The sequence below is a fragment of the Pistacia vera genome, unplaced genomic scaffold (assembly GCF_008641045.1).
Source record: "Pistacia vera cultivar Batoury unplaced genomic scaffold, PisVer_v2 Contig32, whole genome shotgun sequence".
Lineage (NCBI taxonomy): Eukaryota > Viridiplantae > Streptophyta > Magnoliopsida > Sapindales > Anacardiaceae > Pistacia > Pistacia vera.
Window position 1 is genome coordinate 3,069 of NW_022196135.1, and position 26,003 is coordinate 29,071.

The following is a 26,003-nucleotide window of genomic DNA, read 5'->3' on the forward strand; positions in this document are numbered from 1 at the left end:
TTTTAATTATCGACCAGAGCTTGTGGAGCAGCTAGGATTTTACTTCTTTTTTTTTTTTTTTTCTTTCCTAGTGAGGTTTATGGTGTAAAAAAAAAAAAATATGTTTATTGCATTATACATAGGAAAAGAAAGAAACAGATAGCACACAGACAAAGCCCTCTCCGAAGGCCCAAGTTTTGAAATGTTTGGGCATTTTGTAAACTGAGGATGATGCGGCTTTTTTCTTTTTTTTTTCCTTTTTTAAGTTTCATACAGTTTTTGTACTTATAATTTATTGTTTAGCTGTAATGATAAAAGAGTTTCCTCGCCTCTTTTCAATTTTGTATTCTCCTCTCCTGACTCCCTCTCACTATGAGTGCAAGATTTATGCATATTTTTGCTAAGAAATTTGCAGATGACTTATCCACAATGATTAAGAGAGATTCAATATCACAAGCTAATATATACCTGAGCTCATAATTTTCTTTTCTAAACTCCCTAATGAAGAAGAAACAAAAGGAGAACCGTAAGTCAAAGTAAGAAGAATAACAGTAAATCTAATGAGTTCTGTTTTTCCGTCTGACCACCAGACAAACTTTAGAATCTTATAAATCCGCAAAAATTAATTGGGATTTCACTATATTCTATCATTTGAGTTTCAAATATGAATTTTTATAATTATTTAAAGAATCAAATCTGTTTTAAATTTCAACGTTTTGGCAACTATTGAACAATATAGTTGAGGAAGAATATTCTTTTTTCCCTCTGTTATTTTCAGAAAACTAGTTCATTCATGTTAAAAATAAGATTAGTTATCCTGAGCAGACATAAATATAGATTACCCATCAGACTTTTTTCAAGCAAAAGCCTACTGATTCATTGCTTCTGATTTACAACTTGCCTATAAACATCTATGATCAGATGAACAAAACCCATGAAGGACAAAGCAACCCAACTCCAATTCCACCACAACCACGAACCTTATTTTTCTCTTTTTGAGGAAAGCCAATTCCAAGATGAGCTGCACATCACTATTCTCTTAAATATTATCCTTTTGTTTGACCAACTTACTGAATAATAGGGCTTGGAATCTCTGATGCCTTGCACATGGTTAGACTTGGAGCCATAAATAAAACACTCAAGCAAAATTACAGTTAAAATCTTTTCTGTAAAGCATAATTGCAAACTTTAAAACAGTTTAGCAGACCTTGCTTGAAAACCAATAAAGATTTATGTGAGAATGAGCTCTTCAAAGAGTTTAATTAGGTAAAACAACTAACTAAACCTGTGGCTCTGATCTGAAGACTAGCATTGCCAAAAAGCTAAAATTGGCGTCGCCCGGACTCGAACCGGAGACCTTCAGTGTGTTAGACTGACGTGATAACCAACTACACCACGACACCTGACATAACTTTCAAACGAAGTAGTTTAGTTGAAGAGCTCAGCCAGAGAGTGACCTACCGAGGAAAATTTATCTTACTAAAGGTTCACAGAACTAATATTAATGGATTTGTCCGTGTGTAAATGTGCACCACATGCACCTCCTATCACTATCTAAAGCAATTAGGTACTGGCAGTTCGGTATCTTTATTAAAGATGCAACTTGCAATGGATAAAAGTACGGATGAGCTACTTCTTTTACAAAGCTTATGACAGAACTTCTAAACTCCTTTCATCCACGAATATTGTTTTATAAGCCCAACTGTCCAACATCAGAATTTTGTTTTTAGTGAAAGTCTTATTCCAAGTTCCCTATCTCCATACTCATCTCAGAGATTATACTATTACAGGTGGCTAGAGCAGCAACAAAATGCTTTTAGAAATATGAAATGACAATCAGATGAAATTTTTGTGGAGAAACTTTAAAAATGCGATAAAATTTGGTAGTGTGGTTCATCTTGTCAATGATGTGACAAAATATGGAATAGCAAATTCAGAACCATTATAGAAACAGAGAAAGAAGAGGAATATAGAAAATATTTATAAGATGAGATTTAATAAAGGGTTATATGAAAGTAGATAAATTAAATATAGTGTATAAAAATTGGAATAAATACTAATTGGTTTCATAGACATGACATGGTTCAACTCGAATACAATTTCCCAAAAGATAGTGCAAATGGCATAGTGGATATCGTAGACTCCCAACTCCCAAGAACTTTGTTCAACTTTCTTAAAGCTTTTTTAAGGCTTCCAAATTAAACCTCAGCTTACTAATAGGAGAATTTTGAAAAGCCGGTCTAAGAAAGACGGTCCACAAAGGAGTTGCAGTCAGTTTAACCAAGTGCCCTATGGCCTATGGGGCCTTGTTTTACTCTCGGAGCCTAGAAAATAGCTTGCATTAGTGCCCATGCTACTGACTCATAACATACAAGAAGACTTTGAAATTCAAGGGCTCATCTATATAATATATATCTATATATTCGCTAAGCAAATGGCCCTTCTTTATCTGTCATAGTTTTCCGCAAAACTTGACTTCATCTGACCATCGCGATATATATATCCTCTTCTCGTTGTGCTTATATATATGTTTCATTGTCTTCTCACTGAAAAGGGGTATAATAACACACGGAATGGCCACCATTTTCTCTAGCCACAACACTATAACAAGGGCCCATTTTTCTTCAGCTTACTCAAGGCATAATCTAGTATTTGATATTCTTCACATGCCTATGTCAACTAGATATTGCGAGGGTGGACCTGAATAAAATATTTTTGCTTAGAATGTTCAATCCTTGATTGATTGATCAACTTCCAGATAATTCAGCATTGAAGTGCTGGGGACTCAAATGAACAGGCAGCAGTTATTTTGAAACTACTGAACTCATAGAACCACATAAGCAATAAAAAGTCCGTTTGGTTTGTTATTTTGAATAGGATTTTAGAAATAATATTGGATAGTTGAGTAAGATTATTATTACGAAAATATGATTTGAATAAAATGTGTTTGGTTGCGTAGTTTAACCTTGTTATTTGTGTTGAATATTTGATTAATATATTTTTTTATAAATGATTTATTAATATAATATTTTGGCTCCAGTAACAACATAAGTGAACATCATATTAAAGTCGGTTAATATGACTAAAATTCAATTTTAATGATAGGACTGTATTGGAGCCATTGATGACACACATGTATACGCTTTGGTTCCATAAGAATTTGGCGATAGATATCGGAATCACAAAGGAACGTTGTCACAAAATGTAATGGTTGTATGCAACTTTAGGGTGATTGTTCACTTATGTCGTTATTGGATGGGAAGGATTTGCGCATGATTCAAGAGTTTTAAATTCAATTCTTGATGATCCTAATTCTGGATTCCCACATCCTCCACCAGGTGTAAATATTTTCTTGATGTATTATAGCGTATTTGCTCCACTGTTGAGGCCCTAAATTTTCAAATAACATGTGTGATTTTATTATAGGGAAATACTATTTGGTTGACGCGGGTTATCCAAATAGAGAGGGGTTCCTCGCCCCTCATAGGCGAGTGACTTACCATATTTTGGATCACTACCGTAACCGAAGGGGGCCACAAGAGTTGTTTAATTACAGACATGCTTCACTCTGCAATATTGTCAAGAGAACCTTTGGTGTTTTAAAAAGACAGTCCCGTATTCTGAATGGAATGAACAATTACTCGTTGGACAAACAAGGGAAGATTGTTATGGCATGTTGTGTACTTCATAATTTTATCAGAATGTACAATAAGGAAGACCCTATCTTCGAACGATATACTAAAAATACGAGTAATGAGCAAGTATATTGTGATCGCCAAAACGGGGCAGAAGATGGCAGAAATGGAGAAGGACCGAGTCAACTGCAGCAAGGTATTATAAACAACATGACGACTGTACATGATAACATAACGACTGAACTGTGGGCAACACATATGATCATGTCGTAGTTGTTAATGGAGTATACATGTAACAACGATTCTAAGGGTTGATAATTAATACCTTTGTTATATATGTATTAATATGGTGTTTTTAAATAGTTGGATTAGTACTTGAAATTAATATAGGGTTTTTTTTTTAATATTTATTGGTTACAAAATTACTAATAAAATGTTTAATATTATTAAAATATTATATTAATAAATCATTTATAAAAAAATATATCAATCAAATATTAAATACAAATAACAAGGTCAAAATATTCAACCAAACATATTTTATTCAAATCTTATTCTCGTAATAATAACCCTACTCAACTACCAAATATTATTTCAAAAATTCTATTCAAAATAACAAATCAAACGGACCTAGTTGTCATTAAGACACTATGATCTTTCCCAGTTAAAACCAGCCCATTATTTATCTTCTGCATTCAATCCCACTGTTGTTTGCAGAAAGTTTCCAATGACTCCTGGCATAAGAACACATTGTTTCTTCATATCCACTAATCCTGATTCCACAAAATGTCTCCAAATTATCACTGTAGTTAGTATTCAAGGTGAGTCATTTTCTTATCATTCCAGAACCTTTATAAGGTCACTGTGATTCTTATTCCTGACCCTGACTTGAATATCAAATATCCATTACGCGGAAACATAATACAGATGGACATACCATAAAACAACAATCACAACTGAACTCCCTCAACCCAGCCATGATCTCTAACTGACATGCCAAGTTGTCAGAGCCCACCCAAAGTCCTTTCATATCAGGGTAGGAAACTACTGGCAATATAAGAGATATAACAGTTCACATGTTAGATTTGACAGGGCAGGAACTGACTTTATGGTGTGGGACGTGATCAGGGATGCATGAGAAAAAGGAAAAAGAAGAATAAAGGAAGCCCCTTGGGCCCTAGCGCAGTGTTGAGGGACGGAGCACAAAGTGCGAACTAGGCACACTTAAAGATACATCCTATTCTCTATCAGTATGAGTTTATTTTATGGAATCCATACATATATTTGATACTTGCCTTTTCATCCTGTATCAATTATTGATATTATGTAGTAGATTTCAAAATCACAAGAAACTAAAAAAAGTTTTCCTTGTTATCCAAGGAAAAAAAAAATCTATAGCATTGAAATTATTTGAAGTGATTTTGTAAAACATTTAATTTTCTTTTTCCAAAAAAATAAAAAGTTACTATTCAAATGTTTCTTTTTGTTAAAAAAAATTATCTGAAAGTGGTTCTAAAGTTTCTTTAGCAATTTTTGGTTATTTCAACCAAATATAGAACTACAAATAACTATGAAATATACTTTATGCTGTTTAAATGAGTTTTCAGATGGTGTTCAAATATTCTCAAACAAAGCTTCAAATATTCTCAAACACAGCATCAATTCAAAAAGAATTTGTAAAACTACGAAAACAATTGGAAATAAAAGTAGGTTGAAGATAAAATTTCAGCGTAAATAACACCAAATAATTGAATTGAAGAAAGTAAACAATAATGTTGAATTAAGCAGTGACGGAGCCAAGATTTACTTCGAGTGGGGGCAACTTAAAATAATAAAAAATTAAAATATAAATAACTTATTAAAAAAAGGTGAAAATTAATTCATAGAATATTAAAACTAATGCATATATACAGTATATGGTAAGTTATATTTTGCTGGTGTAGTCATATAATAAATGAATATGGAGAGAAAAAGATTGAAGTTAGAAATTTATTTGGAACTTGAGAAAGAAACAAAAAAAAAAAAAAAAAACTGAAATAATGTAGATACAAAAAATCTACCGTCATGAAAATATGGTCTGATCCCGTGAGGTTAAGGTCACTGATAAAAAAAAAAAAAAAAAAAAAAAAAAAAAAAGAAGTTAAACAATGAAATGAAATGTTTATTCGAAGGGGGTTAAAGAAATATATAAAAGAATAACAAATGGGTCTTAATGTCAACGCACAAAACATAGGGGAATTTGAGAATTTTTCTCTATCCAGTTGCCCCCGCTGGACTCTATGTCGCTCCGTCCCTGGATTTAAGAATCACAAATTACATGTATAAATTGATCATTCTATGAACGCGAAAGAGTGTATCAACCCGTCTACTAAGAATCCTTGAGGATGATTATCCGATAATTATGTATACTCATCCAAAGATTCAAAACACGTTACTAATACAAACCAATAAATAGAATCAGAATCTAACAATTCAATCAATCGAATTATCATATATAATCACCATAACATCAAATTAAATAATAGCGAAGATTGAATAACGTAAACTGGCGCACCTCAATTCGCAAAGGCGGATCACAACTGTGCGATCAAATCAATTGTATGTTTGGCCTCTTTTCATGCTTTATTTCTCTGCTTCGCGATTAAACTGCAATGGTTGTTGCCTTGATTGCTCACCTGGAATAATTACTGTTTGTAAAACCTGTATGAATAAAAAAGAAATTTTGTAAAAAAAAAAAAAATTAAAATAAAGATTAAGTTTGAAAAGTAATTAGAATAGAGAGAAATGGACAATTACCAGTAAATCAAATGTTCATCGGCAACGAAATAAACATGATTAACTAAACGGATTCTTCTTCATCCATAGCTAGATTTTGCTAATGATATTGTAAACTTCCATTATCTATGTAAAAAAAGAGCTAAGACTTAACGTTTTGATCAGCGGAGATATTTTAAATTTTGAAGCTGCTTCAGCGTACGCCAAAACCTATGCTTTTAACTTTGGCGGGAAACTTGCTCCACAAGTCAAATCAAAAATCGAAAAGAGGGTCGGGTTAATCTGGATCGGATAACTATTTGGGCTATTTCAGTAAACCGCTTTATCTAGGGAGAACCAGGCCCAATACCAGAAGGTTGGTAAGGTATTCACATGTAACTAAGGTATTGATATTCGAACATCCTTTAATTTTATTTATTTTTAAGAAGAAAAATAAAATAAAACAATTATGAGTCAAAAAATGATAACCAGTTATTATTATTAAAATTTCAAGCTTAAAGAACAAAACTTTAAATTCATTATAATTATAAACACAATAAATGGGTTCATAAAAACATCAATATAAACACGAAAGCATGATCCTACATGCTGATTCATAAAACAAATACTCCCTCCGTTTCTTTATAATTGTTGTTTTGAGGGGCTGTTTGGATCGAGAGTAAATAAGATATCGGAGGTAATATTCATTTATTTTACAAGATTATTGCGTTTGATTTGCAAGTAATAAAATATTACAATAATCTTTTATTGTAAATAGTGTTTACTGTTGATAATATGGAGGATAATCTTATTACCTTGTTAGGGAGTGTTATTAAAACATTACCGGGGTAATATGATTTTTCTTCTTATTTTACCCTTAATTAAAAATCATTTCTGACACAATTGTCCTCAAATGTCTACCAAATAACAATTAGTCTATCCCCATACATTTGAAAAATTAGCTAAAATAACCCAACCATAAAAAAGTTTAAAAGTTAACAAAATACCCCTAGTATCCCAAAACCACCATCGACCGTGACTCACCACCGCCGGCGTCAGTTGTTGTAATGGTGCACGACCGATGAGATCTGATCGGTCGTGCACCGGTAAGGCCTTTTCCGGTCATGGATCACAAATCCATAGTCGGAAACGGCCAGATCTGTGGCATGGCCATATCTTTGGTCATGAAATACGATAGATCTAGCCGTTTTTCTGCCATGGATTTGTGATCCATGGCCATTTCCAGCTTTGCCAGCGCACAACTGGTCATATACAGCCCAGTCATGTGCCATTCCGTCGACTGCTGGCAGTGGTGATTGGTTGCCGGCAATGGCTTAGGGTGGGTGGGGGTGATTTTGCTATAAATTAAAGTTTTAAATGTAGGGGGTTAAAAAAATGATTCAAAAAATAATAATAAAAAATACTATTATATTAATATTTTAAAAGGAGGGCAATTTAGTAATCTATATAACATACTCACTCATTTATCCTCCTAACCAAACATATTATTCACCAATTTATTCGAACCAACCATACACATTTTCTAAACATTCTCAGTAATCTTCAAGGTGATTTTTCTTTCCGTTAATATAATATACCCCTATAACAAAACATTAGATGATCCAAACACCTCTTGAGAGTATTAACTTTTTCCAAAATAAATGAAGCTGTCTTTTCTCTTTTAATGTTTCTCTGACCCACATCTCCTTTCTCTAGTCTTCCCCTCATCTCCTCTCTCCACTTTTTTCTATGGCCCACATCTCGTCTCTCCCTCTTTCTTGATCTCTTCCCCTCGTCTCCTCTCTTCCACATTTTCTATCGCCCATATCTCTTTTCTCTACTCTGCCCCTCATCTCCTCTCTCCACTTTTTCCTATGGCTCACATCTCCTCTCTCTCTTTCTCTATCTCTTCTCATATCTCCTCTCTTCCACAATTTCTAAAACCAACGTCTCCTTTCTCTCGTTCTCTATTCCGCCCCTCATTTTCTTTTCCTTGTTGCCTAATGCGTTGGACTGTACGCATACGAATTGAAAAAAATTAAGCCACCTCAGATGTAGTGTTTTTCTTCAATTGTCCATTGACAATTCACTTCAACAGAGATTCAAAAATAGCTTGTCTTTGTTCATTTATGAGGTTTTTTCGGCTCACATGCATATTAACTTCCTCAGTTATGTCATCAACTTCATTTGTAGCTTCTAATGTTGGAAGAACATTCAAATCAATTTCCCCAAGCACACCTTTACTATTACATTGTTTGTCTATGGTGAGTGACGAGCATAAAATGAGAGATGGAAGTCAGTAAAAAGAGATGGTCATGGTGAGTGACGAACAAAATAAAAGAAATGGAAGTGAGTGACGAACAAAATAAAAGAAATGGAAGTGAGTCAATAGGAGAGAGAAAATGACAATATGTACATATTAAATTACTTCAATATTTTACACATGTGTGCAGTGGGAAAAACAAAAATTTCCCACCTACAATATCAAAGGGAAAAGTCATTTTGATTAATTATTTAAATATTCATACATTTTGTTTATTTTAGGGTACATTTTGTTTATTTTAGGATAATTATTCATTTATTCCCCATGATTTTTTTTTTTAATTTACAAGAATATATAAAATCTTTACATTATATATATATATCCTAACATTTACATATTTTCAAACAAATTGAAATTGAATAATTATTGCGATTGGACAATAGAGTAAGACTAGATGAGTTCATAGAATCATATTCTATTACCATAAAATATAAACTATAGAATCTACTTAAATAAAAGTTAATTATGTTTGAAAAACATGTCAATTTGAGAGATTAATTGTTTAATTGTAACAAATCAATTTTATATTTATATTCTATTTTAGATTCTTTAATTGTTTTCTTTAACCCGATTTTTTATTAATATTTTCTTCCAATTAATTGAGAGGGTTATATAATATTATTAGTTAATTATAAATGTTTTAATATTAATCAATCTCTTCCAAAAAATAAATAAATTTTGACTTGTAATTTCATACATTTAAGAATTAAGAGTTCTAATTTCTATGTAACACCAAAGTTAGTCTTATAATAGACTCGTTCATTTATTTGATTATGTTCATAGTTGAACATTTAATTTATAGATAATTAAATTAAAATGTATAGTGACATAATATATTTTATTTATGTTTGAGAATAAATTAATATGATTTTTTAAAGGATATAATTCATTAATTCATTATAATAGAGATCATCAACATAATGAATTGCAATTGCAAATTCAAAAATATATTTTAGTATTGGAACTTATTAATGCTCAATAATGCTTAATGTTTCACAATTGTTAATAATAAATAATAACAATACTTCACATAATGAAAATATTATTCTATTATTGAAGGTTTCATTAGTGACTGATTTTATAGTATTCAAAAAATATATCAAAAATTAATTATTTTACGATTTTTTTTTTAAATTACACAATTATGGTGATTCTATTTGACAATAATAATAAGGAAATTCAATCACATAACATAACTTATACAAACACGAACACATCTTATAGCAAGTAAATAAGTTACTTAATCTGTCAATAAGAGAGAGGGGGAGATATTACTGAGAATATTTTGAATATTAATCTTTACTCAAATGTATTAAGTATCCTTATAAAACATAATAAATTTAATCTTTATTCAAAAGTCAAAATTTATTCGCTTTATGCCTTAAAGTTACTTTTATTCCATAAATTAAAATATACGATAATAAATTTAAGATAACAATTACAAAATTTGATTGGTGGCTTAAATCATGGGATAATCATTTTAGACAAAATTTATTGTCTTATACAAATTTTATAAAACTTATAATTAATTTATTTATTTATAGGGCAAGGCAAGGTCGAGGTGAGCTACGCCTAACCCCATCCTCGCCCCGTCCCCAGGTTTGGGGAATATCTTACTCCCTATCCTCGAAACATTTGGATAATCCCCGACCCGTTTGAAGCACGGTGGGATGGGGCCTCAGCGAGTCGAGTAAAAGCCCATCTCTAATAGAAATAAACAAAAAATACAGTATAAGAGCATCTCCAAATGACTCTTTATATAATCCAAACTCTTTATTATAAAGAGTTAATCCATAAAAACAAGAGTCCAACTGACTCTTTATCTTTAAAATATAAATTAGAAAGTGAGTTTGACTCTCCACATTTAGAGAGTCAAATTTCACTCTCTATCCTAATTTTAATTAATAAACTACAAGTTCCTATGCATTTTATTTATTAATTCTTTCTCCCATTAAGTCTCTTTCTTAAAAATAAAGAACATCTTCATTAAATTTAAAGAGTATTGGATTTGAATAAAAATTGTGTTCTTTATATTTTAAAATTAATGAAGATGCTCTTTATTTACATGAAAGATGCTCTATTATAAAGAGTTAATCCATAAAAATAGGAGTCCAACATACTACTTATTCTTTAAATATAAATTAAAGAGTGAGTTTGACTTTCCACATCTAAAGAGTCAAATTTCACTTTCTATCCTAATTTTAATTAATAAATTATAAATTTCTATGCATTTTATTTATTAATTATCTCTCCTATTAAATCTCTTTCTTGAAAATAAAGGGCATTTTCATTAAATTTAAAGATTGCATTGGATTTGAATAAAATTTTTTTTTTTATATTTAAAAATTAATGAACATACTCTTTATTTATATAAAAAATGCTCTTTAAAATATAGAGCACCATTGGAGATACTCTAAGAAGGAGACTCCCCTTCCTCTACTTCTTTTCCACACATCCATTCTACTTTACCTCTTGATTCATGTAATTTAGATACCTTTATGACATGCAAGTAATAATATATCAAAATTAACTTTAGAATGGTGACTTCGAAACCTACATGTTAAACTAACAAAAAAGAAAAGGGAAAACATTAAGTTGGACTCTACAGATGTACAATAATAAATTTAAGTTAACAATTACAAAATTTGATTGGTGACTTAAATCATGGGATAATCATTTTACACAAAATCTATTATCTCATACAAATTTTATAAAACTTATAATTAATTAATTAATTTACGGGGTGGGGCAGGTTCGAGGCGAGGCTATGCCTAACCTCATCCCCACCCTGTCCTTGGGTTCGGGGAATATCTTACTCTCCATCCCCGACCTGTTCGGGGGAGGGCGAGGTGGGGCCTCAACGAGTCGGGTAAAAGGCTCATCTCTAATAGAAAGAAAAAAAATACAGCCTAAGAGAGGGAACTCCCCTTCCTCTACTTCTTTTCCATGCATATATTCTACTTCACCTCTTCGTTCACGTAATCTAGATACCTCTATGAAATGCAAGTAATAATATATCATAATTAAGTTTAGAGTGATGACTTTCAAACCTACATGAAGGAAAACATTAAGTCGAACTCTACAAATATCCCTAATTGAAAGTTCAAGGCAAGTTGAAACTAAAGTTTTTTAGAATTTTGTAATGACTTGATTTATGAAATTACATATTATAAAAGTTCTCTTGGTTGTTGGCTCAAACTGTATTAAACTATAAATCGTGAGTTGTCAAATCTTTGATCCTAACAAAGAAAATGTTAATCGGTCATTTTTTTTGGAACTTATAATACTTTCTATTGCAAAGTATTATCTATAATAAAACCAACATTTTATAGGAAGGATAAGAAAGAAGTCACCTGCAATATCCTTACAGTAGCAAGCATGTCCAACAATGTATTTCTCTTAAAGTAAGGCAAACTAAAAGGCTTTAAGATCACTACTGCCTCCTGCGAACAATGTGAATACAAGATTCAGTCATGTTAATTATTAAAGTCGAACAATTACAAACTTTGATTTGTGACTTAAATCATGGGATGATCATTTTACACAAAATCTATTATTTTATAAAACTTATAATTAATTAATTAATTTATGGAGTGGGACAGGTGCGATGCGGGGCCCCAGGTTCGAGGAATATCCTACTCCTCATCCCTGAGACCTTCGAGGAATCCCCGACCTGTTTGAGGCGGGTCGGGCAAAAGGCTCATCTATAATAGAAAGAAAAAAAAAATACAGCCTAAGAGAGGGGACTCCTCTTCCTCTACTTCTTTTCCATGCAATCCATTCTACTTCACCTCTTCGTTCACGTAATCTAGATACCTCTGTGAAATGCAAGTAATAATAGATCAGAATTAAGTTTAGATTGGTGACTTCCAAACTAACAAAAAGGGAAAGGGAAAACATTAATTTGGACTCTACAAATATCCCTAATCGAAAGTTCAAGGCAAGTTGAAACTAATTTTTTTTAGAATTTTGTAATGGCTTGATATATGAAATTACATATTATAAAAGTTCTATTGGCTATTGGCTCAACTGCATTAAACTATGAATCATAAGTTGTCAAATCTTTGATCCTAACAGAGAAAATGTTAATCGGTCATTTTGTTTAGAACTTGAAAAGAACTTATAATATTTTCTATTACAAAGTATTATCTATAATGAAACCAACACTCTATAGGAGGAATAAGAAAAAAGTCACCTATAATATCCCAACAACAGCAAGTATGTCCAGCATTGTCTTTCTCTAAAAGTAAGGCAAACTAAAAAGTTTTAAGATCACTGTCGCCTCCTGCGAACAATGTGAATACAAGATTCAGTTATGTTAATTATTAAAGGCAAAAAATTTCAAAATTTGATTTGTGACTTAAATCATAGGATTATCATTTTATACAAAAACTATTATCTTAGACAAATTTTATAAAACCTATAATTAATTAATTTTGGGGCAGATGCGGTGCGGGTGCAAGGCTGGGTTGGGGCGGGTGCAAGGCTGGGTCCGGACAGGTGTAGTGCGAGTTTAAGGCAAGGTCAAGGCAAGGCTACACCTAACCCCCATCCGCAGGTGCGGGGAATATCATACTTCCCATCCCCGAGACCTTCGGGGAATCCTTGACCCATTCGGGGTGAGGTGGGGCATTGGTGGGTCAGGTAAAGGCCTAAAAGGCTCATCTCTAATAGAAAGAAAAAAAATACAACCTAAGAGAGGATACTCCTTTTCCTCTACTTCTTTTCCATGCATCCATTCTACTTCACCTCTTGGTTCACGTAATCTAGATACCTCTTTGAAATGCAAGTAATAATATATCAGAATTAAGTTTAGAGCAGTGACTTCTAAACCTACATGCTAAACTAACAAAAAGGAAAAGGGAAAACATTAAGTTGGACTCTACAAATATCCCTAATTGAAAGTTCAAGGCAAGTTGAAACTAAATTTTTTTAGAATATTGTAATGAGTTGATATATGAAATTACATATGATATAATTTTTCTTGGATGTTGGCTCAACTGTATTAAACTATAAATTATAAGTTGTCAAATCTTTGATCCTAACAGAGAAAATGTTAATCGATCATTTTGTTTAGAAATTAAAAAGAACTTATAATACTTTCTATTGCAAAGTATTATCTATAATAAAACCAACACTCTATAGGAGAGATAAGAAAGAAGTCACCTGCAATATCCCAACAGCAGCAAGCATGTCCTACAATGTCTTTCTCTTAAAGTAAGACAAACTAAAAGGCTTTAAGATCACTGTCGTCTCTTGTGAACAATGTGAATACAAGATTCAGTCATGTTAATTATTAAAGCTAAAGACAATATCATAAATAGGCACTTAGAAAATGCAAAATGAACGGCTAAGCTTAGACTTTAACAGTTTCATGTAACTTAATTCTTTTGGCGGCTGTCACATCTAAAAAAAAAATAATCTTATTTAATAATAATTAATTTCTACTTATCATTAACATTTTCCAATTGGGATACCATCTAACAATTAATGTCATAGCCTGTTAGGGAGCTATGTTGATATGAAAAAAGTTGTATTATAGTGCAATAACCTTTGTTCTAAAGCTCTCATCCCAATATGTGTACTTTAAACCTTCAAGTTTTCCTGTTTTAAAGAGCTTGTCAATAAAATGCTTCACTTTTATTTGCATAACCTCATCAAATAAAAATAATTTAATGAGATATGGACTAAATGACTAACCAAATAAAAATAATTTAATGAGATTAGGGACTAAAGAAAAGATTATAGTAACAGCTCATGTGATAAAAACTCATATCAAAAGCATTCTGATGGTCTATAGAAAGGATATCCAATAACAAAACCTTTCAAATCAAATTATGAGATCTACATAAATAAAGATTATAAGTTGACTTGATAAGTTATCTACCATAATCAAATTTACAACCTAATCGATATAAACACCATAAACACAAGATCCACCTCAACCAAAGGCCTAACATAATAATTCAATACACAATCATTAACCCCTACAAATTCGATTCCAAGGGTATCATTCAAAAAATTAGAGACAAAACCCAATCAACGATCTTCACTAAATACCACACTAAACTAATTGGTTAAAATAAAAGAAGTAAGAATATAAAGTAATGGGAAAACTTTACCAGACATTGAAATTCACCAGCAATCAAATCAATTCATTTCTTCCTTAAAACATTGAACGTTGACAAATAACCCAAATCATAAAGTCACAAACACAAACGCAATATCAACAAGAACATAAAATAAAAGTAACAAATTTCTACATATTAATACTCACATAAACAAAAATTAAATTACACCACTAAATTATGTAGACTTACACCATAAAGGTGACACAAACTTATTATTTGAATATGAAATAGTCAACCCAACGTATTTTGTACCCACATCCAAACCAAGCAATCGACCTCGTTCTGAAACGTTTCTCTTGAGGATATCATGGAACAAGTTCAAGGGTCTCACATAATATTAGAATAGGTGCACTAGAGCCAACATTTTAGCTCTTATAAACTCATTTTATAAATGAATAAAAGACATCGCTTATTCATGAGCATATATACTAGAGCATCTATTTACTGCATGTAAAGAAAATAGTATATGTCCTTAGAAAGATTAAAACCAGTGATGAGGAAATTAAGTATTATAAATCTTAATCGTGAGAACCCTATGAGTACAAATGGTGGCCCTTCTAAATCCATCTGTAGTCATAGTATAAATTTGACCAATGACACTGATTATACGGAGAGACTATCATCGCGTTGAACAACCATATCGAAAGGTAGTGACAGATCTCACATGTCAAGGTTGTGGGCATCAACCTGGTGCAACGCATGGGTGCTTGCTTATGCAAGTACATTGGATTGATCCATCAAAGGATTCCATACAAGATGGTGAACCCAATGTCTATGGAATATATCCTTTTACGGATGGTGGTGCATGTGGTCCTTCGACTTGAGATCGCTAGAGCGTCGTGTGTAAATATCAATGTGATTTGACACCAACCTAATGTCGTCTCTCTTAGGGATTACTAGAATGCTGGTGTTTGATTACATTGAAAAGTACACTATAGTTATGGTGGATTAACAAAGGATTCATCACTCCTAGTTACATGAGATCTTATCTTGGCGAGATATTTGGTTAAGAACTACGACTTCAAATCCATGGCCATGGTGGAATCGAGTTGCTGTTCGAATCCAATTTTATAGTCCTAAACCAAATATAGAACATATCAAGGTAGATGCTTTGAAGTAGACACTATTTTTGTACCTCAAACCTAGTGGTGGATTTAATTAATGATGAGTGGGGACCACAAACCCCACTCAAACTTTAAAAAATTTCAGATTTTATAGATATTTATATTTATTTGCATTTTGCCCCTATATAACTTTGACATTTTGCCCCCTATAGAAGTTTGACATTTTGGGAAAAGAACAAATTTTGTTTTTGATTTTTGAACTCTTATCAGTTACTAGAACAACAACGCAAGCCAAGAACCTCTCTTCCCTCTTTCTCTTATGGTGCAGGTGCTCTAAAGACTAAACTCTCAAGTCTCTCTCACCGAACTCTCCTTCCAAGTCTCAACCAACACTACTTTTCATCAATTTATCAAAAGGTAATGTCCCTAGTCCTAAATCCCTAATTTTCTCTATTCAATTGATGTTTTACAATTTTAGAACTTTTGTTATTGCATTCTTCCAAAAAAATTAAGTATTATATATTTAGAATTTGATATTTGAAGTATAACTAAACATGAATCCTGCTCCTAATGGCCAACCAGAGTCGTTGAAGGGGCCCTTACTATTTAGCCAATGCGGCAATGCCCAGACGTCCCCATGCCTACTCGTGAATTTTGAGAGACAAGGGCGTTCTTGTAAACCTATTAGCAACCCACACTAGGTGACACCAGCCATCAGAAGTCTCTCTGTAAACTGCAGTACCTTTCCCCTGTTGGTTCTCCCTTATAGTAATAATCGTAAGAAGCAATTGTCCCAGTAAGAGACTAAGAGTAGTGTCAAAGAATCCAAGCCTGAATTTCCCATATGTAATATTCTAATTGAATGATTTTAAGAGATAATGTTATCCATAAATCAAATTGAATGATTTAGTGATAATATCTTATGTTCACGAGATGACAAGAATTATGTGGTTGTTTATAATTAGGTTGTTTTGTTTTAATTATTGTTTAGGTTTAGTAAAAAAATTGCACAATATATATATATATATATATATATATATAGATATTATATAAGATATAACCTATCTTTTTGCTGTATCAAATAAATTATAAGTTTTATGGTTTGTGGTCCCTTGATGTTTGTTTGTGGTTTGTGGTGCCTTGATGTTTTCTTTATTGCTTCTCTAATGTTTGTAAGGCCATCACATGTTTATTGTTAAACAAAGTACAAACCAGTTTCAAATATTTTTTTCTTGTTGCAAGGAGATCTTTGTCTATTCTTGAAAAGAAAATGAGCATTGAAACAATCCACATCTGTAAGAATACTTGATACATATATCAGAATATTGGCACAAATAAATACAAACATGATCCAGGGACCACAAAGCACAAAAATGGCAAAACAAAGGACAAAAATGGCAAAAGGCTATTGACTTGTATTAAATAAAGTACATAAGACTTTTTCAAAACCTCAATTCTCTCTCTTGCCTTCTCCTTGAACTCAATGCAGTGCAATTGAAAGTTATACCAAAAGATGCAACAATGGTAACAGGTTTATGTTACAAAAACTTATTATCAACATAAACAACAAAACCTTATTACAAAAGCTTACTAAAACTTATTTTTAACATAAACAACTAATTGTTCCTAGAACTTATTATAAAAACTTATTATTAACATAAACACACACACACACACAAAAAAAACCCTTATTACAAAAACTTAAAAGATGCATATTTAAGATTTCTAATCAAGCACAATGAAAAAAAGGACAAAAAAATATTAGTTCTTTGTTGACAATATCAAAAACTTTTTAAACTTTATAAACATAAACAACTAATTATTTATTGTTTGTAAAGATTAGCTTGAGAAATCATTGTTTATGTATCTTTTCTTTCATCCTCATTAAATTACTTGACTAAATCAAATTTTATAAAAAGAGTTGACTTCTTTTTTTCTATAAATATGCATGATTCATGTTAAATGAGTCTAAAATGAATTCAAACCCACAAAATATCATATTCTTATTGTCTTTCCATTACTATGTATGTAAATCACTATGGGTTACCATGTATGTCTTATTGTCTTTCCATTCCTATGTATGTAAATACTATAGGTTATTATTCTTGTACAATTTCTTATTGTTTTATTTGTTTAAAACTTCTTATTAGGTATGCAATATGGATAAATTTCTCAAAAGAAAATCAGCAATAGACCAGTAAAGCCAATGATAAAGAAAATGATCCATTAAAAGAAAGTCATGTAGAACTAGAAGCCATCTTGAAAGATCTTCTATCTGATCCAGTTCTAAGACCTAAAATCAATCATTATCATCCTAATTATAGGGATGCAATTCGAAAATTTTACTTGCAAAAGAGTTGTGGCCAGCCTCGAAATCATGCATTTCCACTGACAAAATTTGGAAAAGGATTTTGTCAATTTAATCCTGCTTTGTTTGATGTGTATGGCGATTGGCTTGAGTATAGTGTAACCAAAGATGCTGCATTCTGTTTGTATTATTATCTTTTTAGCCTTGCCATTATAAGTCAAGCTGGTAGTGACGCTTTCGTTAGTGAGGGGTTTTGTAATTGGAAGAAACCATAACGCTTTCAAATTCATGTTGACCAGCCAAATAGTGCTCATAACCAAGCATAACAAAGTTGTGTGAATTTAATGGATCAGAAGCAACATATCGAACTGGCTCTATCTAAGCAATCAGATCAAGTTAGGAATGAATATCGAACTCGCTTGACGGCATCCATTGTTTACATTAGATTTCTTTTGCATCAAGGGTTGACATTTCGTGGTCATGATGAAACTGAAGACTCGAAGAACCAAGGTAATTTTCTTGGACTTCTTTATTTTCTAGCTCAACATAATGAACATTTTAAGAGTTTTGTTTTGAAGAATGCACCTAAGAATCTTAAATTGATAGCACCAGTGATTCAGAAAGATATTGTGAATGCTGCAGAAAATGAAGCCATAGAAGCTATCATTAGTGATCTTGGAGATGACATATTTTCAGTTTTGATTGATGAGTCTCGAGATGTGTCAATTAAAGAACAAATGGCTATTGCCATACGTTATGTAGATAAAAAGGGTCATGTACTTGAGCGATTTCTTGGCATTGTACAAGCTAGTGACACAACTGCAGTATCACTTAAGATGGCTCTTGAGTCAGTATTTTGTAAGCATGGATTGAGTTCGTCAAGATTACGTGGACAAGCTTATGACGGGGCAAGCAATATGCAAGGAGAATTTAATGGTTTGAAAAGTTTGATTTTGAGGGAGAATGAATATGCTTATTATGTTCACTTTTTGCTCACTAACTTCAGTTGATACTAGTAGCTGTTGCAAAAAATCACATTTCTGTTGCTTCGTTTTTCAGCTTGGTTACTAATTTGATAAATGTTGTTGGAGGTTCATGCAAGCGTCGAGACATGCTTCGGGAGAGCCAAGTTAATAAACTTGTTGAAGCACTAGAAATTGGTGAAGTTAGCAAGGGACGAGGTTTGAATCAAGAGACAAGTCTAAAACGAGCTGGTGATACACGTTGGGGCTCGTATTATTATATATTGATCAACTTAATCCTTTTGTTATCCTCTGTGGGCAATGTGCTTGAGGTTATTGAAGGAGGTGGTTTAAATCTTGAACAAAGGGGTGAGGCATGTAATCTATTAGATTTAATATATTCCTTTGATTTTGCATTTAACTTAAATATGATGAAAATTATATTGGCAATTACTAATGAGTTGTCACAAGCATTGCAGAGAAGAGATCAAGACATTGTAAATGCTATGGCCCTAGTCAAAGTTTCCAAACAACGGTTACAATTGTTGAGAGATGAAGGATGAGAATCTTTGTTGAGTGAAGTTTCTTCATTTTGCCAAAAATATGATATTGTCATTTTGAATATGGATGATATGTTTGCAATTCGAGGGTAGTCACGACGGAGAGTTGAGCACATGACAAATTTGCATCACTATCGAGTTGAATTGTTTTATACTGTGATAGATATGCAACTTCAAGAACTTAACACTAGTTTCACTGATGTTAGTACTGAGCTACTTCTTTGTATGGCATGTTTAGATCCAAGTAATTCATTCTCTGCTTTTGACAAGCATAAGTTGATCCGTTTTGCCCAGTTTTATCCATCTGATTTTTCTGCATTTGAGTTAATGATACTTGAGAACTAGATTGAGACTTATGTTATTGACATGCGTTCTTCTGATGAATTTGCTAAGTTACAAGGAATTGGCGATTTGGCTAAGAATTTAGTTTAGTTTAAAAAAGACATTTTGTATCCATTGGTGTATAAGTTTGTGAAACTTGCATTGGTTTTACCAGTTGCGACTGCGATCGTTGAAAGGGCTTTTTCTGTAATAAATCTTGTGAAAAGTCTGTTACGCAATCGAATGAGAGATCAATGGATGAATGATTGTTTGGTCACCTATATTGAGAAAGATGTATTTGATACAATTGACGATGAGATGATTATCCAACGTTTTCAGAATATGAAAACTCGTCGAGGGCAATTGTAGAAAAATTGTGTTTTTCGAAGATATGTATTTGTATTTTGCAACTTTTTGTTGAAGCTCATCCTAATGAAAAAAAAAGTATGGTTATGATTGGTTTAAATTTTATATTTTTTGTTTATTTTTTGCCCCCATTGAGTGAAATTCTTGGATCCGCCACTGCTCAAACCTTGATGAAATATAAGATGATGAAATGGATTGGAAGAATTTTAGCAAAATTGGAATTATATTAATTTTAATTAATGTGGAGGATATATATTTAATTTAATTTAATATGTATTAAAACCCATATATTAAATATGATAAATATATATGGATTTAAATAAATAGTAATATTTATTTAATTAGAATATGTATTTATATAGGAATTAAATAAACAAGGATATTTTTTAATTAAGATTTATATTTAATGAGAATATCTTTAAGAGATATTCTAATCCCTTATATTAAGGATTGTAATCCAATTCAAATATATATATATATGGATAATGGATTAAATAAATAGTAATATTTATTTAATTAAGATTTATATTTAATGAGAATATCTTTAAGAGATATTCTAATCCCTTATATTAAGGATTGCAATCCAATTCAAATAGAAATTAAAGGATTGTAATCCCATCCAAATAACAATTATGGATTTACAATCGGATTCTTATTTGGGACTGCGGGTCATTGGGTTTTGATTTGAAGAGGCATTCTCATAAGTTGTTTTTGCAAAATTGAATAGCAAAAATAATTCTCCCAAAACCCTAGCTGCCGTCAACCCTAGAGAGAAATTCTCTCTCCAAATTCGGCCACCTCCCTTAAGCCCTTTGATTGGTCTAGCAATCAATCTTAGGGTGATCCCGAGCCTACTTTCATGTGGATACCATCGAGCTCGATCCTACGTTGGGTCGACAGTGATAACTTGGAGAGATCCAGAGAATGAGCTGCCAATAAAGGTATAAAAATACTAATCTTGTATGGTTTAATCAATGCATATATTGTGGATTGATTTATCAAGTCATGATCTTGGGTAAGGGGATCGTGCCATGGCAAGAAAAAATTTTGTTATTCCGCGCTTGCCACAACATGATTCCTAGTTCCTAGTTACTACACATACTTCATCTAAGATTTAACTCATCAAGTCAGTATTCAATTAAGCATTTTAAGCAAATAAACATAAACGATGTTATATACTTTAATTTTTTTTTGGGCAAATCGTAATTTTATAAAGAATGAAATGAATTCACCTAAGGGGGTAAACCACCCAACACCCCGACCTTTGAGACACAGCCAAGGATCAAGGGAAAGCAAAAGAACCAAGTAAGCAAGTTGGCTCGAACACCCTGTCACCAAAAAAAGAAAAAAAAAACGAATAAAGCAAAACAAGGATGTAGAATCCTTTACAAATCAGCCCAAATTAGGAGCAAAAATGCCCAGCAAAAAGAACCCAAAAGCCTAATCCCAAAATTCACCAACAACCCAATAACAGAACGTGCAATAGCTACAGACCCCAGCAGGACACTAGGGCCCAAACCAAAGGAAAAAACACAAACAAGCAGTTGCCAAATCAACAGTAGCAGGATAACACGCCAACTGCATAAACAAAACCCAAGCAAAACACCCACAACAACAACTGCCCATCTCCTAGTCCGCCAACTAAGGTCCCAAACCAAGCCAAGACCGATTAAACTAATAACATTTACACGATGAAAAGGACTAGTACAAACAAAAGAACACAAAGGGTATAACTAGAATCACTCAATCAAACAAGTAACACAATTCCAACCTTGAAAATATGTTGAAAGTAATACAAGAATGAGACTTTAGAAATTCATAGCAAAAAACACAAAAGGGTAATATGCTTCACTCGAATATAGGGCTTTATAAAAGCTACAATCAAAGACAAATAAAATTCACCTTAATTCTGAGATGAGAACCAAAACTTCAAGATTGTCCCCTTCAAAAACTCCAGATTTCTTGATAATACATAATATAAACATAAACATATGTTTGATTGCTGGGAAAATATGGAAAGAAAATATATGATCAAATCACATAAACAACAATCTCAATATAAAAATGGTGTCATTCCATCAGTCTCTATGAATTATACTTCCAAGCTTTATCATCAAGAAGGCAAAAATAAAAAATAAAAAATATACCAATATATAAAAAAAAAAAAAACACATGATAGAATTTATAATTAATGGATCGAAAGTATAAAGTAAAAGGATTGTGTCTGGAGCAAATTATTTTATCAAATTCTATCCATAGCAATCTTGTTTAAAAATTAAGAAATCATACTGTGCATGATAAGATTTCCAGATGATTTTTTTCCATTGTTACAAATTTCATTTTCTTTCTTTAAAATGTTTTCTCAACAACCAAACACAAATTAATGTAATTGTCTTGACTAGATGAAATTCCATACAACTCCAAAGAAAAGAGAAATAGCCAGAAGACTTCCTAGTGTTGAGCCCTCATGTGTTTTGATATGCCAAAATAATCAAAAGTTTGGTTGGAATCTAACAAAATGCAAAGGTATGACTTAAATCATATAACCCAAACAAATATGCATATTTCCTCTTCATGGACTGCCCATTCAATCCAATCGAACGCCCGTTCCTCCTTTGATAAAATTCCTAGAAAGTCATTAAAAATGGAGCGACATCATTCCTCATGCCTGTTCACGGCTCTGCCAAGTCTTTGCTACAAGTGATTAAGTCGTTCCACACTGAACGACCAAATTAAAGGCCCGTTTCAAGCATATCTGAAGACTTAAGTAAAAAGGTTGAAACACGCGTTTGGAGAAAGAACAACTAGAAAGAACGACCCCGTCCATTAAGCCCGTTCCACATGGAACGACATCGTTCATGCTTCTAGAATCTTGACTCAAGTTTTTTATCAGAGAATGAATGTCCGTTCCACGTGGTAGAGTGCCTGTTCAGTCAAAATCAAGATTTAGAGTTAGAAGTTGTGAGCTCAAATCAAGTTTTAGAATTCAAGTGTCAGTCTTGAACAACCTCGACGAACACCCTTCAAGAAATATTGAAGATCGTTCCATGAAGGAATGACATTGTTTCAGGAAGTCATTCATGGTTCTGGACATTTTTGGACCTTGAAGAACCAAAGTTGAACGACCGTTCCAGATAAGGGACACTCGTTTGCATTAGGGGAGCGTCACATTCAATAAAGGAAACGACCATTCCAAGATCTTGAAGTCAACGAAAAAAGTGTCTTTTGGTATTAAGAACGATCGTTCTCAATGATAGGTAGGGTCGGGGCTACGCCTGACCCCATTCCTACCCTGTACCCAAGTTCGAGGAATATCCTATTCTCCATCCCCGACTCATTCGGGGTAAGACCTTGACAGGTCAAGTAAAATACCCATCTCTAGAATTAGAAAAATAACCATCTTACTTTCAAATTTATTTCAATAACATCATATTTTTCAACCTTCATATCATCTATATCTCTAACCACCTAGCCATTGACACTACCACCCAGTCTTTGTTGCTAGTTTTCTCACCCAAACTTATGGAAATCATCACCGTAAGCCCAATTCTTTTGCCCCCTAGCCTGATCGACCAATATCTTGGTTGGATTTGGCCAGTTTTTCCACGAATTTCCACGATCGCGCAATCCACAACTCAAGCCCGATTTGGGTTGTTCCCATCGCTGTGGCCTTCCCTGACCCCACCATCGACATCCCCACCCTCCATCGACCAAAATCCCTAAGGTTCCCACTTGTCCCCTCCCATCGGTCGCCAGCTGCCATTACATTAGGGTTTTAGATTTGTTAGCCAAATTCCAGTTGATTCCATCAGCCAAAACTCCCCCCAACACCACCCTTGGCACCACTGACGCCTCTTCTTCAAAACTCCCATAACCCCACGTCCTGGCACCTCGTCGATCTGTGTCCGCAACAGCACTGCTTGTCGTTGCATTTGGTTGTTTTTCTTAGTTGTGTTGGCTTCGATTTGACTGAATTTTGGTTTGATTTGGATTTTTGAATGATTGGCTTCGATCGCACCTCGTGTTGTCGCGGCTAATCACGCAATTGAGGAGTTACGGGAGCCAACCAGGCCGCGGTGGCCAACGACTGTGAAAGAGTTTTTGTGTTTTGAATGTGGGTTTGTTTGGGTTTAGAAATGACCATTTTATCCTTTGACCATTACGTAAAATAACTTTCTGTTATTTAAGCGTGGGAACCTAGAATATATGAAACCAGGGATGAAAACTAGCCATTTCGCTAATCTTTGGGTAGGAATATATCATTTGCTCTTCTTAAAACATGTAATTTATAATTACATTTAGAATATGCTATTAATTAAGTACACTGCTTACCGTTTATGAGGTATGTTACATGACTGATGACTCTTTGTCTTACAATCGAAGATTCTTAATTTTACTTTTATTTTTTAAAACCATCTAACAAACTAGTGTAGACTATTACTGACATTATGGTCATCACATTCAAAATTAACTTTAACGAAGGTGTACATTGATGTTGATACAAAACTAACTTATATAATATACACCATCTAAAATCACTCCTCCATTTGAAAGAGAAGTGAAAACAGGGGGTTTTTGTTTTAAGAGCTTCCACCTTCCAGTTTGCCGTCAGAGTTTAATGAATACAATTACCAGAGTGAGCTTATAAGGTTACGTTTCTGTAAAGTATATAGTCTAGGGGTGAGCGGTTCCGGGTATCCTGTATTTTCCGAGGGAACCAGAACCGGAGCCGCACAGTGCAAGTTCCCCAAAAAAAGGAACCAGAACTGGAACCGCACAGTGCAGGTTCTTAAATTCAAGGAACCGGAACCTAAAATGCAGGTTCCGGTTCCTTTCCCCGGTACCCTGTAAAAAATCAATCACCCCCCTATTAGTTTCAAAAATGACAAAAATACCTTACAAGTTTACAAATACACCCCTAACAAATTTTGATTACTCATTCATTTGTGTCCAATGTAACTCATAACCTGTAATCTCTAGGCAACACTTGGATTCAATCAATTCATCACAATTCACATAAAATTCGTTAATCAAAACCAAAACACAAACAATTATTCATCTGTAATTAATTAAATTTCTAATCATTTAATTAATATACTAATGTTTATAATAGAATGTTATAATTGATTAAGTAATCATACTATAAATATATAAGGTAATGTTATAATTAATTAATTTTTTAATCAGTTAATTAAGTAATGTAATAATGTAGTAAATTACTAATGTTTATAATGTAATGTTATAAATTTATAACTAATTATGTAATCATTTAACTATGTAATGCTATAATTAATTAAGTGATCATAATATAATATAATTTAATAATGTTATAATTTAATTAAGTAATTATTTAACTATAATGTAATGCTTAATTAATTAAATTTCTGATCATTTAATTAAGTAATAATTATTTATAATGTAATATTACAATTAATGTTTATAATATAATATCATAATCAATTAAATAATCATCTAATTATGTAATGTTATAACTAATTATGTAATCATACTATAAATCTTTAATATAATATTATAAATTTATAATTAATTTATTTATAATAGTATGTTATAATTAATTAAATGATCATTTAATTATAATG

General features: G+C 32.4%; 1 non-coding gene and 1 pseudogene across 1 annotated transcript; one reads left to right on the forward strand and one right to left on the reverse strand.

Moving 5' to 3' along the window:
• Nucleotides 1-1,308: 1,308 nt before the first annotated feature.
• TRNAV-AAC lies at nt 1,309-1,382 on the reverse strand. The gene has a single exon. It is a non-coding gene; the product is annotated as a tRNA-Val (tRNA).
• Nucleotides 1,383-3,732: 2,350 nt separating this feature from the next.
• On the forward strand, nt 3,733-20,406 carry LOC116136752 (annotated as a pseudogene).
• The last annotated feature ends 5,597 nt before the right edge of the window (nt 20,407-26,003 follow it).